We start from the raw sequence: 16,493 nt of genomic DNA, 5'->3' as shown, positions 1-16,493 counted from the left end.
ATCATATCTAGTCCAAGGGTATCTTAATCTCTCTCTCAATGAACCCTCAGATGCTCTTAGTTTCGTCCCTTCAGATTGTCTGAGGGCTTTCTTAAATGCCATCTTTCTCTATGTCTATCCATCCAGCATCGGATTATTCATATGTGTCTAGACATTGTTAGCTCTTTGGGTTGAGAGTGTGTCTTTTTCATTTCTGAATGTTATGTAGCACATAGATGTTCAATAAATAGTAATGTGTTGATTAGCTTTGGCATGAGGTGTCTATGTGGTGGTATTGCTGTGTAACTCAGATTAAATTCTTTTCTCTTCAATATTATATTATAGCAGAGGGAAATAAAGTTATTGTTAGGAATGTGAGATGATAGAATAGAACTACTAAGGGAGTTGGAGATCTTCCTGGGGAAACAGAGAATTGGATGGAAACCGACTAAGCCTATGCAACTAAATATTTAATGTGCATCCAAATCACTTGGAGATCTTGTTAAGCTACAGCTTCTGAGTCAGTCAGTCCAAGGTGGGGCCTGAGAGTCTGCATTTCTAAAAAGCTCCGGGGTGATGCCCATGATGATGCCTTGAATAGCAAGTCCAATGTACTTGACTCTTTAATAGAGAATTTGATGTTGGTTAAGTGGTAGGCCACCTCTCTGGGACACATTGTAATCTCAAGACGGGAGCTGTAGAAGGCATTTCCATGAGTCTACTTAGCTTTGGTTGTAATTATTCATTGTGCCAAGAAAACTGACTACTGGACTCTGGATAGGGAGTTTGCAGTGGGCCAGCACATTCCCTTTGTGTAGTAAACATGGGGCCTTTACTTTGAAAGCCCTCACTTTGAAAAGCATGTTCACATAAAAGAAGGCCCTTTGATTTCAGTTCAAGGGCAAGCCATCTGGCCCTCTCCTTGCGTAGTAATCAGGCTAATAGTGCCAGTGGCTTCATTGGAGAAAGCATAGAATGGCGCTTTAAAATCTGTTCAGGGGCCTATTTTTAGACTCTGGCAGCACAGGAAGGAGTGTTTATTTCATGTTTAATGCAACCTTCCACTTCAAACTAAAAACGTTTCTTTTCCTCTGCTGAGTTTCTATCAAGTCTCCCAAGAAACACTGCCAGCTTTGCACATCCCTATCCTCTAAGATGATTAACTGTTGAAAATTGAAAAGCCCTAAAAATGCAAATCCTGCCACAGGCCCCGGTGGGGTAGAAAGACCACTCAAATAAAACGTTTCCAGATGGTTTAAGCATTGTGTTCTTTACCTCCTCAAAGCAAGGGAGGGATCCTAAGCTGGACGAGTTAGTCAAAAGTCATTTTGAGGAATATTTAGCAGCTTTCTTTTCAGAAGCCTTGTAGGCCGCTGCATCGTTCCTGGGGTGCCATACATTAGTGAGATTCTGCTAAGCAGCTGTTCAGCCTGGGGAAGAGCTGCCTTAGCAGAAGGCTGACATGGCTTGTGTAGTCTCTTGTTTGTGAATCATTTACACTTCTAATCTATTTTACGATCTCAAAATGTTTTCTTAACCTGACAGTTTAGATTTTGAGAACAAGCTGTATCTGTTAATCCAAATCAATGGATCTTATTGTATGAGAAGAGTGCAGTTTTACCTTTATTAGTAAGATTGAGTTTTTACAGAAAAGAGTCTTGAACTGTCAGATTTCTTACCCTATCATTACTACCTGGAAGCATTTTTTTCCCCCTGAGCAATTTAGTCACTTCTCTTTCTGACAATCCTTTAAAGTATATCCTCCACCTTTTAAAAAGAGACATTCAAGTTATTACTTATTTCTAGTTTTCAGTCACAGAATCTATAAAAATCATGTTGCTTCAAAATAGAATGAGAGAAAGAGTATGGATCTTGAGCAGGTCTCAGGCTGTTTATTTGGTTTCCCACTTTGAGCAAGGTGACACCATTTCAGCACCTGGGACATGTTAATCCCAAGGTACACTTGTCCTCTGTTGAATGTACATTTTTAGCATTTAAATAGCAATTTGCGTTTTCAAAGTCTTCTGTGAACGTTAATTAGCATTTCTTCACAGCACGCCTGTGAGATGGGTCAATATCATTATCACCATTTTACAGATCAGAGAAGTGGAATGGCAAAAGCTGAGTTATTTGAATCAGGAAATATAACAAGTCAAAGACAGAAATGGATTCATAGCACCAGCCTGAGAAATCAAACGTATTGCACTCTCTGAACGTCAGTGCCCTTCCACCCAGTGCGCAGAGGGGGCTTAATATTCATAAATGCAAAGATTGTTTTGCTTAAACAGCAAAGGGACAAATTATTAGAGAGTTTAGTTGATTACTGCATGAACTAGGTCTGCGACACGTAAGCAAGCTGCATCGCATGGAGAGCTACTGACTGGAATAGGAATAGGATTTGTGTGTGTGTCTGTGTGTGAGGAAGATTGGCCCTGAGCTAACATAGGAACAGGCTTTTTGACAGCTGCATGTGACAAGATTATGGAAACTTTTTTTTTTCCTTAGTGAGGAAGATTGTCCCTGAGCTAACATCTGTTGCCAATATTCCTCTTTTTGCCTGAGGAAAATTGTCCCTGACCTAACATCTGTGACAATCTTCCTCTGTTTTTTGTATGTGGGGTGCCACTACAGCACGGCTTGATGAGCAGTGTGTAGGTCTGTGCCCAGGATGTGAACCCGCAAACCCCGGGCCACTGAAGCAGAGTGCAGGAACTTAACCACTACACCACCAGGCCAGTCCCAGGAAATGTTTCTTAACAGCAAGGAGATACTTTTCATTGAGTATTTACTCTGAATGCAGATAATCGTAGAATCTACAAATGTCATTGCTGTGACATCTATGAGGAAGTATGGCCATTCCCAATTTGCAGATATAAGAAACTAAGCTTTATGAGTTAAATTCCTTTCCAGATCAGTTGGCTGATTCGAGGTAAGGCTTAGCTTCAAACGCAAGTTCATGAATGATTTATATGTGGTCCCCAAACGTGCAGATGATAAGGTTGAGTGTCAGTCTGGAGAGAGAGACTTTTATTGGCAAGCTACCAAGCGTTGACTTCTCTTTCTCTTGTTCTTATCAGTGACTCAGGTGAAGTTATAGACAACAAGCACGTCATGTCTAAGAACCCTGTGAAGATTAATAACATAGATGTTAGATAAGAGAATAAGGATATACTAAATTTTCAAAAGGCTAAGACATTGAGCCAAATCAAATGCTCTGCTGATCAGGCCACACTCGGAAGGCTGTTGAGTGTTTAGTTTGGGTTATTATACTTAAGAGGACTACAATCCAGCGGAAACATGCTTAGAAGTGAGTGACTAGATGCTAATACAACTATTAGCTCCTAGCAGCAGACCGAAGAGATCATAGCCATCTTTCACGTGAATGGATGTCACATGGAAGAAGGAATAGAATCTGGGTTTGGCACTAGAACACTAGATGGTAGAATTGACACTGGTGGTTAAGTTAAAGGGCCAAAGACTTTAGTAGAGAAAAATTTTCTGAGAGTCAGATCTATCCAAGCAATAAATCAGTTAACCGGGGAGGTACTGGATCCCAATCATTAAAGGCGATTGACTGGTGTAGTGAGGAGCAGGAACACGCCTTTAGAGAGCCTGACATGGCAGAGTTTGAATCCCAGCTCTACTATTTGCTCTGATGCTATCTTGTTCTTAAAGAATCAAGTAACATTAGGGTCCACTCTATGTTAAAATTCCTAGAGTACTTCATTGCCAACAAGAGCACCTCATAAATATTTAATGTCAGTTTCTTAGTTTAGAGAGATCTAATAGAATTTGTTTAACATCATGTGGGAGCTTAGACAAGATGTGCCTTAAAGAACTCAGCATTCTGCCCTGGATGGCGTTTGATTTGTAAATAATGGACCACCATTAAACAGAAGAGTGAATTTTGTAAACAGTGATGTTTCATAAAGGAAAGCACAGATGAGTTGAAAGTTTGTCTGAAAGTTTTTGCAGCATGTCTCTGAAAAGTATTACTTAAATGTAAAGAGGGAAAGAGAAAATTGTAGTCAGAGAGATTTTCGGTATATTTAAAAAACCATTTATTCCTTAGTTCTGTATTAAGGTGTTTTAATGCATGTTTTATTTGCAAGTTGTACTTGAGACAACTTTAAATTTAGTTATAAGCACTTTTATGTATTGTTATCTCCTCTCCTTTATCCTTTTCAACCCTTTCAACTGAGGCATCATAAATGAAATAAAAGCTTGAATGCAGTATCTGAATTATGTGATATGAGTTTTCTCTGCAAGAATGCAAATTAAGTCTAATAACTTTAAACAACTGAATTAGCATATGTCAATTATACTTATCATAGAAATTTTGTACACATGACTAGAGGTGTGAGTGGTGAGACGTAGGCTATTGGTAGTAATCGAAAGGGCAAGTAAGAGCAGAGATGGGCATCAGTGATTGCTGCAAGTCAGCCAAGAAATGCATCCGAGGTAATGAGTTACTGGCAATACTTACCACGGAACAGCTTCAAGGTAGAAGTGCCTACCTAATGCGACATGGAACATTTCCAACTAAAAATCTCTAATAGTAGTATTTTTTTTTCAAAGAGCATCAAAGGTAGCACAGTGGTTTGAAAAGAGTTTGAAGGTGTCAAAAAAAAAAAAAGATTTTGAAGTTGTCACTGTGGTTACAGAAAAAGGAGGAATATGTTTTTGGAAATATTCTATTTTGAGATTCGTTAGCACCATTTAAAGACAGTTCCATCTTAGGAGATGATTTCTGTCAAATCTTGCATTCCAGTTTGGATCTAAATCTGGAACAGATTGAGTTTTACATCCTATTTTTATTCATGGAAAGATTATGTAAATTAGAACCACAGATTTACTCATTTCAACCAAGCAGAGTTATATTGAGAATAAGCAAGTTTCCTGACCGTCTTGCTCCCAGTACTTGCCTTACTTAGAAGTAGTTGCTTAGGGGTGATACTATTAAGCAGCCCCTCATCTGCCCACCACCCAACCCTCAGTCCTGCCTGCGTCTGCATCCCCTTTTCTCCTCATTCTCTCTTATTGTAACACAAGAGATGTCTTTTCTCCTGTCAAAGGTCCATCCGTTTCTGGTGCTTTCAGCCTCATTTCTTTCTCAGACCCTTGTCTCCCCTTTAGATGTCCTTCCTTTTGCCTCTTGCTTCATTCTTTCCTTTCAAAATCCATGAAACAGTTTGCTGAGTACATACTCTGTACTGTTCTGGTGTCTTCTGCATTTGGAGATACTTCCTGTTTCTGGGCTAAATAGAGTTTTGATTCTTTTGTTCTCACAGAAGGGAAGATTGATGGAAACCTCCTTCTTTCTCCGTCATTAAATGCAGTATCCTAACAGTAGCTAGAAGGGACCACACCATTTTCAACTCTGCCTCCAGAAAGGAATCTTCAGTTGTTAGGAAGGTTCTAATCTACATGGTGCTGTTCACTGGGCAGATGAGGATAGGGGTAGAGGACGAACGAGAGGACCATTAGAGGGGTTTCACCCCAGCTACAACTAAACATTTGAGGTCTACCAGGAGACAGCTCCAGAAAGTGAAGCAAAATTCTGGTCTTTTTGTTACTTTCCAGGGAGCATAGGCTGTGGGCTCTCAGTGATGCTATATTCAATTACCACTTCTATTCATAGCGAAATGCTTATGCTTATTGAGTATTACTGTATACCAGACATTCTTCAAAACACATTATGGGGGCTGGCCCTGTGGCGTAGTGGTTAAGTTCACACACTCCTCTGCAGAGGCCTGGGTTTTCCAGTTCAGCTGCTGGGTAGGGACCTATGTACCGCTCATCAAGCTGTGCTGTGGCATTCCACGTAGAAGAACTAGAATGACCTACAACTAGGATATACAGCTATGTACTGGGGCTTTGGGGAGAAAAAAAAAAAAGAGGAAGATTGGCAACAGATGTTAGCTCAGGGGCAATCTTCTTCACCGAAAAAACACATGTATACTAATTAACTTAATCTTCATGATATTTTCCACTTTTTATTGGTAAGAAAACTGGGATAAGGAAATATTAAATGATTTGTGCTAGATCATATTTGATAGAGCAGGATTCAAAGCCAGGTAGTCTGACAGCAGAGCCAGACCTCTCTGATCTCCCTAAGAATCGATAATCTCTTTAGCAAGACGGTATAAAAACATGTGAACAAAAAATTTCCTGCGTTCCTGAGGCAAACAAACTCAATGACTTTGTTACATCTTATTTAAAAGAACAAAGCGTAAAATCTCTTGATCTGAGTCTTTTCCTATGAAAATAAAGTCCCAAAGTGACAGAAACAGAGAATTCTTGTGGTCCATTTGGGGCTTTTTCTTGTGTGTATCCCATAACATGTGCATTCTTTTCCTCTATGAAAATCCTTTCCCTCATTATTCAAAGTAGGCTCTAGAGTATTCCATCTTAAAAAAAGAGAGAGAAAAAATAATTTTCCTCCTCTAATACTTCTATACATATATAGATGATTAGTCATTTAAAATTTATATTTGTGAGTATATTCTAAATTAGGAATCAAATGTATAAAAAGTATAAACAATTATTCTAATAGCCTTTGTTGAGTAATTTATCCTTTATTTACCTATTAGAAATACTACCATTTAGTTTATTAAATTTCTATATATATGTAGGATTCTTTCTGGATTGTTCATTCTATTCTATTGATCTGTTTGTCCATTCTTGTACTAGTACCATACTGTTTAAATTACTCAAAGAAATTTAATGTCTTCCTTTTCAAGACTTCTTTGACTACTTTTATTCAACCACCAGAAATATTTTAGGATAAGCCTATCAAGTTTCATTTCTTAAAAGTTGGTATATTTCTGAAATTATATTGTATTTAAAAAATCATTTTAATAAATTCTAAATTTGAACTAATTTAGAAATTAATTTTTAAAGAATTGCTTCCTCATTCAAGATTATAGTAAATTTTGCAATATATTCAGAATTTGCTCTTACCTTCTTAAATTCTCTTTAATAGTTGCTATATATTTCTTAGAATTTATGAAGATTTATTATAGTGTATATTATAAAGTTGGCATGGTTAGTTTGCAAAAGGTATCAGTCAATTATACAACCATTACAAACTTGTTACAATAAAAGAATGCTTATTTTATCTTTTCACCACTTTGAACTTGGCATAATGTTTCTGATTTAGAATTGATTGATTTCAATAATTAAAATGTAGTTTGACTATTTTGTCTTACAAAAAAATCCAAACAAATTATTTCAGGAATTCGGAAATAAGATAACATTTAGTTTGAAACCATCCTTAATTTTCCTGATAAAGGAGAGTTATAAGAAATCCTAAGTTCTAAAGTAAATTATTGAAAACTGAGTTTCCTGGTCTCTTTTAATTAACTGACTAACGCTCTTCTTTGCTGTTATTTAACTTTAAATTAGATTGAGAAAATGTGGTAAAAATAAATAAAAACAATGATAATTTTAGAATGTGTTTTGTTCAAACTATAATATCTATATATCCTACCCAAGATCCTGATACACCATCACCCCACTGACAGTCACTGATCTCAAGTGAAGAACATTGGATTTTTTTTACTTGAAAAATTAAAAGTATCCTTGGATAATGTTTCAAATTAATGCCAGAAAGGACTTTTTATTTAACTGTTATTTTGTCAATTGATTTTACTTCTCAATAGATCTTTTATCTATAGACACTTCTATGTGTATTAAATGTCATTCCTTGATTTCTTGGGACATTTGTAAAAAGAATAGCGGTTAACTAGAGATACTTTTTTTCTACATCTCTTTTTTTAAACTGGTCATTTAAATAATATATCGTATATATAAATATATTTGTAATGCTTTCACATAACTATTCTTTTTTGACCTTCACACCAACATTGTACATTTGAAAGGCATTCTCTCCATTTAATAGGTGAGAAGATTGACACAGGCATATAGTGTGGTTTGCCCACTATCACATAGCTGATCAGTAAACAACCAGTCCAATGATCTTCCTTGTAAAATCAACTCCTTCGTAATATCCCTTTTTAAAAAGCCATAAAACCAGCTCTCAAGATTCCTATCTTTGTTCTTTTAGTTTGTATGTTATTTCTCATTCCACTTTCAGCAAGTGGCGGTTTTGGAGTAGAGCTATGAGGACATCTTAGAAAGGAATCTTAAGGGGTGATGAAAAGCCACATACCAGTTGTAGTATGCAGCTCACAATAATACAGAGAGAATAAATTACACAGCCTCAATCAACTTAAATCTAAACTCAGGTGATGTGAATGTAGCAATATTGTGCCTTCTCTATGTAATTGCAATTACTTTCAAGTTTATTTTGTCATCAAACAGGCAATTTTTCAATCAGTGCAGCTTGTGCAAATCAGCACTCTGGTATATGAATTATTTAATTCATTTATCATGCACTTCTTAATGCCCAACCCTCACCCTTTCTTCCCCCCCCCACAAAAAAATAATAAAGTCAAGAAGTTTAAGGAAAGATTACATGGAAGGCAAACATGTGGAGGATAAAGGTAATATCTGAGTTAGTTCTCATTCTCAGAAAAAGAAATATATGTGAGAAGAGTAGAATAATGCTATTAGCGAGATACACAATTTTATTTAATAGAGAAACAAAATAGTTGTCAAAAAAGAACATAAGGTATATTTTACACTTGGATAACTTTTCCATCTTTTTAGATAAAGTACAAAAACATACATAGGAACTGTTTGTTTTGACGAAGAAGACATTTAAGCAGAAAGAAGGTGCCCTCACCTTTCATTTCCTTACACAAATGACCAAATGCCAGGCGCATGGGATTCAATCCCAACTTATCATGGCACTCCTTCCCTTCAGCTTCTGGATCTTTCTCAACTTAGGGTTCCAAAGAGCTGCTCCAACTCGTTCTAAATTCTGCTCCAAGAAAAATCTATTTGTTTTTCCTAAGACAACATATTTCTTTTTCTTCCTCATTAAAATCATTTAATCAGATTTTGTCATTCTTAATTATCCCCACACTAGTCATAGTGAGCTAAAGGAAAAATCCGTTAGGTAGTACCTTTGCCAAAATAAACTTACAGTCTACCTGTGGATAGGGGAGGAGAGAAAATAACTACGTAACTAATTGGCTAATTGACTAAATAAATAAATAACCCCAACTGATAAAAGAATAAATTAGAAAGCTGAGTAATATACTAAACACCAAACCGTGTGATACAGCAAGCTCTGTAATACCTTGCAAAGAAGAGTCAAGCTGTCCTGGAATAGATAGAAGAAGCGTCGGTGTGGTAGGAATTTAGCTGCATTTAAAGGGGTGAGTAGCATTCGAATTGGCAGGACTGTGTGGAAATGTCAACCTCAGGTGATTGAGAATAGTGATTTTTCAAACATTTTTTTCCTTTTTGCAGAAATTTTTCTTCACATGAACTGTTATTTTGAAACCTGATATATAACAGCTTAAAGCAGAGCTGCTCTGATTGAAGGAGGGAAATGGGCTTCAAAGTCCTGTTAATATGTCTTCCTGGTTTCCCCTGGGCCTCTGATTTAGCATGTTCAAAATCATCCATTTATATTTCATTTGTATCTATATCTGCTGTGGCTTCTTTGAGCACTAATATCTAAGTCCCATAATGGGCATTTGCAATAATTCAGACTTGAACCAGGGTCCAAGCAGTAAGAGGGGAAGAGAACAAAAGGATAATTAGGAAGCACTTGTAAAAAAGAAATACAGTTTGTTGACAGGGATGCTGAGAAGAGGATGAAAGGAGGAGTCTGAGATGGTGCTTAAGTGATGTGTCTATGGATCAGGAAGAAAAGCAATTGTACTAGGTAGAGAACTGGGAAGTCAGGAGTAGAAACTATATTTGTTTCTTTTCTTTTTTTTTTTTTTAAAGATTGGCACCTGGGCTAACAACTGTTGCCAATCTTCCTTTTTTTTTTGTTTAAGGATTCGCACCTGGGCTATCAACTGTTGCCCATCTTTTTTTTTTTTTTTTTTCTGCTTTATCTCCCCAAACACCCCCTGTACACAGTTGTATATCTTAGTTGCAGGTCCTTCTAGTTGTGGGATTTGGGACACCGCCTCGACGTGGCCTGACGAGCAGTGCCACATCCGCGCCCAGGATCCGAACCCTGGGCCGCCGCAGCAGAGCGCGCTAACTTAACCACTTGGCCACGGAGCCAGGACCTATTTGTTTCTTTGTTTTGGTATGTATATGTTTTCAGTATATCCCTGTACTGAGATGGGCTTTAAAGCAGGGACTTCAGGACCAGATTTATTCTAGTTGGGTCTTTAAGTCTCTGGTCTTTTTTTTTTTGAGAAAGAATAGCCCTGAGCTAACATCCACTGCCAGTCCTCCTCTTTTGCTGAGGAAGATTGGCCCTGAGCTAACATCTGTGCTCATCTTCCTCTATTTTTTTCTGTGTGGGTTGCCTGCCACAGCATGGCTTTGATAAGTGGTACATAGGTCCATACCTGGGATCTGAACCAGCGAACCCCAGGCCACCGAAGTGGAGCACACAAACTTAACCACTACACCACTGGGCCAGCCCCTGAAAATCTAGAATCTACTCATAGACATGTGAGAGGCATTATATGTCCAGATAGGCTCCTATCCCCAGACAGCCCTGGCCCTGCATCATTTATGGCATACGAGGCACTGGAGATAGAGTGAAAAGAAGACACAGTTGTAGTCTTCAGAAAATTCCCAAATTTGTTGGGGCGACAGGTGTATTTAGATGAATAAACATATGTAAAATTAAAGCTGGGTTAAATAGTGGGGAAGAATGGCACCTAGTGTGAAGAGAATGTATACCAGTCCTGATTTAGTCAGAGAAGTATCCATGAAGCAGTGACATTTAAGCCGAGTAATAGTTCAATAGGAAAAGAAATGTGATTCAGAGATGGGAGGACATTCCATGTAGAGGGAAAGGCATGTGCAAAGGCACTAAGGAGAGAGGAGGCCAATATGGCTGGAGTATAGAGGGTGAGAGATAAGAGAGAAAGCTGGAGAGGAATGCGTTATTCTAAGATTGTCATTATTCTAAGAGCATTGGTTGTTATTGTGGAAAAGGAGAGTCACATGATCGTATTTGGGTCTTGGAAAGATGACTCATGTTGCATCATGGAGAACTGTTTGGAAACTGGCCAGATGAGATGTGGTCAGACAGGTGACTATTGCAGAAATACAGAGAAAGTTCTTGGTATCTTGGACAGAGTGACTTCCCTGAAGATACAAGAAGAGAATCTAGATTCACGAGGTAGTTACTAAGTAAAATAGATTGGAATTGGTGATGAGGGTGAAAGGAGAGCAATGACCTTAATGGTATATTAAGGATAGTAACTCTTGATGTGGCCTCATTATTACAAAAAGCACTTTCCCAATTTATTGTTTGCTTTTTAATATTATGTATGGTGCTTTTGATATGGAAATATTTTAATGTTAATGTACTATTCAAATCTATTATTTTTTTATTTATATTTTTTGTTTATACTTTTGTTTTTCCGTAGAAAAGACTTCTTCACATGCTTAGAAAATGTAAATATTTACCTACATTTTCTTCCCATTCTTTCATAGTATTTTTTCTTTTTGTAGGGGGTGGCACTAGTAGGATTTAAGTCTTTAATGCATATATATGTATATACATATATGCATATATATATACATATAAACATACATGTATACATACATGAATATAATTTATTCAGTATAAGATGTGAAGAAGGTAAGGATCTAAATTTATTTTTTTCCTTGTAAATTGCTAATTGTCCTATAACTCATATTTTAAATTGTGATTCCAGTTATTTGCCTTTTTGTCAAGTATTTTTCACAATGATGTGCCACTGAGATTAGCCCTACAAAGTATAAAAAATTAGACATGATATTCATGTGAAGATTTTAAGTGATCTGTTAAAAAAAATTAACGCTGTAAATATTATGTAAAATAAATTTTAAATGCCCTCCAGTATTGGGAGCAATAGTGTTGAAAACAGACTCTTGAAAACAAATCCAGAAGCTAGTATGATTTGCAATGTATAGTTTTCCTTGTTTGTAAAATACGACTTTTTAATTCCTTAATTGTACTATTCATAGTTGTATTCCTCAACACACCTTTGCCTTTTAGGACTAAAATAAGTCATTTATTTTATCTGCTCAGATAGAAAAATTTTAAAAACTCCTTTTAATTCATTTTGAAAGATAACTGTGCAGACTTGAAACCCAGATTATCCTTTACTCTTTTACTAAAGCTAATGCGTGCACTGTGAAACTTAACTGGTTCTCATGAAATATTTTATTAATTCTTAATATAAATTACCCCTTTCTCTTGTGATGACTTTGTATATGAGAAACAAAAATGAGCTATACCAGTCTCCACGAAGGAAATGTCAGTGTAATTAGAAAGGTCAAAATGACTGGAGCCATTGTATTTTCATTTCCAGAAAACTTGACTTTTAAAAGATTAAGCTTCACTTATTTTTAGTTAGCGACATCTTGGAAACACGTACCTGTTAATTAGAGCTGTGATTCCGTCCATTCCCACAGCAGTGCTGTGCCCATGCAGAAGTCTACAGCACTATAATTAGGAATTTTCTTCTAAGAAAAACATTATAATAGACATCCTGCCATGCTTATGTTATTTTAATTGGGTGGTTAGCTCTAGGGATCTTCATAATTTATCATAAAACTTTAATGTTAATAAAATCAGCTGGAGGGAAGCACTACTTATCTCCTTGATTACACCATAAGGAGTAGGATCTTAATTTGAGCCATTCTTCCAATCTTCCTCTTTTTTTTTTTTCGGCTTGAAGAATATCAGCCCTGAGCTAATGTCTGTGCCAATCTTCCTCTATTTTGTATGCGGGATGCCTCCACAGCCTGACTGATAAGCGGTGTAAGTCCGTGCCTGGGGTCCAAACCCGCTAACCCAGGCCGCCAAAACGAAGCATGTGGAACTTTAACCACTCCAGCCACAGGGCCAGTCCCGATTTCATCTCTTTTTTTAAGCTAATGAGAGCAAAGAATTTAAAGTGGAGCAAGAGATCTAAGCACTGTAACACAGTGCTTCACCAAGTGTTTCCTGTGACCCATGTGAAAGAAAAATTACACAGGACAGAGTTAAACAGGCAAGGAAGACTTTATTCAAAACCATTGCAGCAGAGGAGAGACACTGAACTCAATTATCGCTGTAATAAAAGGCAAGAGAGTTTTTAAGCGCTGGGGTGAGCTAGTGAAAAAGTACTAGAGGACTTCAGCAGGGACCTTGGTCAATGTGACTAGGCTAATCAGAGCTTCTGGAAGTTAGGTTCCTGCCCTCCCAGAGACTGAGAGATAGGTGCTCTGTCTTTCTTGGTGATTACATTTCAAAGGGATGGCTCCCAGGTTCCTGAGAAAGACATTCCTGGATTGTAAAACTGGCAAGAGGCTGGAAGGAGATTTACATCTCGGAGGAGCAGAGGAAGAATTTACAATTATAGGTTTTCTAAAGTAGATGCTCTAAGAAAAGGGAGGTCAAGGACCTATAGTCAGGAAGAAACCTGTCTAAAGTTTAGTCAAGCAGAAGAGAACGTCAAGGTCATCTTGGTCACCCATTGGTGGACTATGAGATTTTACCTGATGATCTGGAACTGATCTAAAAGTACAAGTCTTTTCTAAGAGGCAAATGATATACAATCTTAAAATCTTTAAACATTATGTATAACTGAAGGTTACTCATTATTAACCTACTAAATTAGGTATTCGTGTATAGCTGGAATGTCTTTGCAATCTGCCTTAGAGTGCAAGAAATTTCACCATCAAAGTTTACTAAACAATAATGATGGTGACATCTATTGAGTATTTAATCTATGCCAGACACTGTTTTAAGTATGTTTTATATAATGTAGAGAACAGTCCAGGAGCTCTTCTTTTCCCAGAAGTTGTGATTTGTCCAAGGTCAGCCTGGGAATGAAAGAGCAGATCTCAAAACAAGGCCTATGACTCTGTGACTCCAGAGCCAGGATCTTAGCCCAAAATAGACACACATGAGCACAAGCTGAAAGAATGACAGAGGAACATGCAGGAGAGGTTCGTTTTTCTTTCCTTTAAGTAATTGAAATGTCCCCCCAAAGCCAGGCCTAACTCCACACCACTTTAACAATTCCTACATTAGCCTTAGTTTTTCCTGTTTCTTGAGTGAAAGACTCTCTTGCCTCCATGCAGGTGGCAAAGGCCTCGTTGGTAGCTTTGCTTTCATTCTCTTTCACCATGGTCTCTCAGCAGCACTTCATTTATTTGTGCAGAAATTATTAGTGTGACAGAGCCCAGCCTGATTTAGAATCAGCTTAGACTCCTACAATCATTTCACATTCCAGTGGCACAAAGCAGGAGTGATGATGGGTGTCCTCAACCTTTCTCCCTGCTTGGATGACTACATCAATTATGAAAATAGTAAAGAGATGTATGACCACCATCAGTCATGGTACAACTGCAGGTCACTACTTAAGTAAGATATAACAGCTTTAAGATATGTGCCAAATCTTGTACAACACAGATGGGTAAAGTCTTCTGTTACATTTTACTGTTTAACTTAAAGAGACATTTAGAAGCCTGGGAAAGAATGCAGAATGCTGAGAATTTTCTATTCGGGAATTAAAGTTCTTACAGTAAATGGTTTGATCTCTGTTTTGGTTACCAACTAGTTTTAGGGGAAATATGTTAATTTATTAAAAGTTACTTATCAATATTTTATTAAGTGTTAGGCCCAGGCTACTCTCTGGGAGCAGGCCACCTAGAAAGGCATATGCTCCAGTAAAGCAGCAAGTATAATGTGGAATCATTAGTGCAATGAGCACTTGTTGGAATTATACAGCTCTTTATAAATGTGTGTATTTAGTGCCTGTCTCTTCCATTAGGCAGTTAACTCCAGGAGGGCAGGGATCCTGTTTCTTTTGTTGCTCTATCCATAGCAACTGACACATTTTAGAAGCTCTCTGATAGTTTGAAATGAATGAATGTCATTCATTCTTCAAATAAAAGAGGCAGCCAAAACGTTGGGGAGGATTGGGTCAGGAAAGCTTTGGTCAGGGAGAGTTATTGACAGAAATTGTCATATTGTCATAGAATCTATTATGTTATCTTTCTCATGTTTTCGATGTTTATATTAATTGAATTCCACTAGCTTTCTTGAGCATCTACTATGCACATGGCACTGCGCTATGTTCTCCTCCCCAACTTATCCAATAAGACCGTACTCTGTAGAGCCAGCCCTGATGGCCTAGTGGTTAAAGTTCAACGCCCTCACTGCTTTGGCAGCTGAGTTCATTTCCCAGTCATGGAGCCACACCAGCCATCTGTCAGTTGCCATGCTATGGGGGCAGCTCACATAGAAGAACTAGAAGGACTTCCAACTAGGATATACAACCATGTACTAGGGCTTTGGGGAGGGGGAAAATAAAACTACTCTATAATGTACTGACAGCTGTAAGTCCATTTTCTACGTAATGAATATGGAATTTTCACTCTTAAATATTGAGAATATAATGTCTTTTCATTTCAAAGTATGTTTGAACATAGATTATCTACTGATGTAAGAAACTGCACGTAAACCAATTAACATTGAACACCACATAATGGCCAAAGGCTCCTTCTGTTTGTTGGAAGGTCATCAAATTTTAGCTTCTTGCAAAGAGCACTCCAAATTGCCCGGAAGGTTACTATGGGCACGTTACTGATAATCACTAAAAATTGTCATGTAGCCAAAGTCCATAATTGCAGAAGTATATGTCATTCTTTAAACAGAATATCTTAAATTTGCCCCAATCCTTATCTGCCCCATTCTTATACCTTCTGGATTAGTGGATGACCTGATGGTCATACAGAATTAGATAAACTTATGATAAGTCTTTCATGAGGTTAAATGACTGGTTGCTTGAATTTGGGGAGAATGGAAATGAAAAATCAGCCCCAGAAAATCTTTAACTTTAGCTTTAGCACCTTTAGTTAAATAGGAATCGACTTGGAATTTGAAAGCTCTCCTAACCGGAATAAAACCTATGAATTAGAAAGGTCTTTGTCTCTTTTTTTACTTGGAAAGTGAGGTGTAATTTTATGCATGATCAGTGCCATCATATAGTCGAGACACTTCCTCCAATGGATACAGTACATTCATTAATTGTATTAATGTCTTTCAAAATTGTGTGGCAACCACTATCTTTACATTTTGTTTTTCAAAGTCTTGAAAGCCTAGTTTGGAAGCGATAACCGCCCTCCTTCTCATTGTCTCTCAATTATGGTGTGGTAATTAAATCACCAGTGAAGGGGGTAGTCAAGTATTGCATGAATAAAGGCTGTGTGCAGGTTTGCAAAGTGGCAACTTGAAAACCTCTTGAAATTCTTCTTTGCCTGTTCTCTGTAATAAATTGTGAGTAGAAAAAAAGGTTTAAGGAAATAGTGAATACAAAAAGCTACTTGACAATTTACCAAAAATTTAAAAACATCTACAGGAGGAGTGAATTGTGTAGGTTTCCACAATCATTCACTGTTATCTTAGTTATACATCAGGA

At 37.3% G+C, this 16,493-nt stretch overlaps 1 protein-coding gene and 1 long non-coding RNA gene across 2 annotated transcripts in view; one reads left to right on the top strand and one right to left on the bottom strand.

Moving 5' to 3' along the window:
- The window catches only part of CHSY3 (chondroitin sulfate synthase 3), a 244,787-nt gene that overhangs the window by 210,124 nt on the left and 18,170 nt on the right, over positions 1 to 16,493 (top strand). The gene's annotated exons all lie outside the window — the stretch shown is intronic.
- Positions 2,748 to 8,823, bottom strand: LOC138917490 (uncharacterized). Its single transcript, XR_011425598.1, has 2 exons — positions 8,729 to 8,823; positions 2,748 to 3,103 (listed from the first exon to the last, which is right to left on the bottom strand). It is a non-coding gene; the product is annotated as an uncharacterized lncRNA (long non-coding RNA).

Source organism: Equus caballus, chromosome 14 (genome assembly GCF_041296265.1).
Source record: "Equus caballus isolate H_3958 breed thoroughbred chromosome 14, TB-T2T, whole genome shotgun sequence".
NCBI lineage: Eukaryota > Metazoa > Chordata > Mammalia > Perissodactyla > Equidae > Equus > Equus caballus.
Note: the sequence above shows the minus strand (reverse complement) of the source record. Positions and strands in the feature narration are given on the sequence as shown.